The sequence below is a fragment of the Larimichthys crocea genome, chromosome V, assembly GCF_000972845.2.
Source record: "Larimichthys crocea isolate SSNF chromosome V, L_crocea_2.0, whole genome shotgun sequence".
NCBI lineage: Eukaryota > Metazoa > Chordata > Actinopteri > Sciaenidae > Larimichthys > Larimichthys crocea.
The window spans coordinates 4511576-4513572 of NC_040015.1; the positions used below are offsets into that span (position 1 = coordinate 4511576).

General features: G+C 37.9%; 1 long non-coding RNA gene across 1 annotated transcript; it reads right to left on the reverse strand.

Moving 5' to 3' along the window:
- Window positions 1-860: 860 nt before the first annotated feature.
- On the reverse strand, window positions 861-1213 carry LOC113745766 (uncharacterized). The gene is made up of 2 exons (XR_003462383.1): window positions 1124-1213; window positions 861-906 (listed from the first exon to the last, which is right to left on the reverse strand). It is a non-coding gene; the product is annotated as an uncharacterized LOC113745766 (long non-coding RNA).
- Window positions 1214-1997: the final 784 nt, after the last annotated feature.

The following is a 1997-nucleotide window of genomic DNA, read 5'->3' on the forward strand; positions in this document are numbered from 1 at the left end:
TAATACTTTTAGTAGTTTTTGTATATATGGAAATTCTTATTTAGATGAAAATAAATGTTCATAGTTTTTGGAAAGAGTTGGTTGTGTGTGTAAATTGTTTTGGAAAGCCATGTAACTGTATTCACACCATCCATATGCTTAAATCTCCATGGATGGATGGAGTGTGTGATAATGTATTTAGGACATCTTGTCTCGATATCCCATGGATGTTGAAATTAGGTTGATCAGGTGTTCAAATGTAGGTCATTTGGACATCTTGGTCGGACGCGTAGACCACGTACAGAAAAAGACGTCATAAAAACGTTCATTCTGCACCTCCAGAAGACCTGATTCTGACGTGCAAATTTGACAGCGTTTGCACGTCATGTGAACATTCGAAATGGAGGTCTCCAAGACGTCAGAATTGGACCTCCACATGACGTCCGAAAAAGACGTAATAAAAACTTTCATTCTGCACCTTCAGGAGACCTGATTTCGACGTGCAATTCCGACTGAATTTGTGTGTCACGTGAACGTCCAAACTTGAGGTCGGCAGGACGTCAGAATTGGACCTCCATATGACATCCGAAAAAGACGTAATAAAAACTTTCATTCTGCACCTTCAGGAGACCTGATTTGGACGTCGATAAATGACGTTAAATAGACGTCATTTAAACGTCTCATTGCGCAGTGGGCTGCTCAGATACTGGGCATTTGGTTAAACAGGATACATTTGAAATGTTTTAAAATGAAGAGCTTCCGTTTACTTGTGTTCTGCCAGGGCCATACGTCGGTCTGGATGAGGGCATCACTGGACATAATTTGCTTTGACGGTTCAGCCAGCTTGTTGTAATCGTCGACAGCCACCAGCCAAGTGTTTTTCATCCAAGATGACCTTGCGAATTCTATGTCGCCTCTTGTTGCTATCTGTAAATAATCATAAAAAAAGGGCACACTTGTCATATAATGTATGTTTAGACTAAAATCAACACTGTTCAATTTGTTTGCAAGAACATGCATCACATCCAGCTTAAAACAAACAAGGATCCGATTTTATTCGGTTTACAAAGCTGCTGTACATGTACCATATACATTTACAAACTGTAAAGGTATCAAACTGTCTATTTCAAGGAAACTGACATACCAGTTTGCCTGTAAAGATTTTGTTTTCGCACTCTGATGATGACGACAAGCTCCTCTATTCGTGCCTGCAGTGCTCCAAGGCTGCCATCAGTTTGATCCATTTCTATGTGAGAGTAACATTAAGAGTACAGTATGAGTATAGTACATAAAACGTATCACTCACTTAATTCAGCAATCAGTCTTTTCAGCAAAATTTCAAGGGATATAGTAAGTTATATTAAACAGTAAATATTAAACAGTAATCAAATGTTAATGGAGCCAATTTCACAGAAAAAAAAGTAATATATTCAGTAATAAAAATTTGGTTTGAGAAGTTGGACATGCTGTAGAAATGTGCTAATGGGGGTACCAAAGTCAACTTTTACTCTCTACAATAAATTAGACAAGAGTGTTCCCTCTTGAAGAAGTGTTTAACTACATCACTTTTAAAAATAATGTTACCTCCATATTTTGAAGGAGTTTGTTGGCACCCTAAAGCTCTTCCTCCAATTCAAGATCCTCTGAATCACTCATTTTTCAAACTAAAGAGGAAAGAGATTTTGATAGAACTCAGTGACACAAAGAAATACATAAAACACACAAATAATCCAACAATCCAAATGATTTTCAGTGTTTGCACTCCGTTCAACAATGCATTATGGGTTTGTACAGAGCTAGCAGAAGTAGAAAACTGCTTTTTAACATTACACACCATGCGATGCTATTTGCGCCAGGGCATACAATATTAGCAACGTGCAACTCCTTTAATGTTTGTAATAGATTAAATCCATCATTGGTGGATTAAAGAGCTAATGCTACAGCAGCCACGTGCAGTCATAAGCTTACTCTACCGAGCACACTGACGGTAGCCATTTTTAAATGCCTTAAACTGTTAC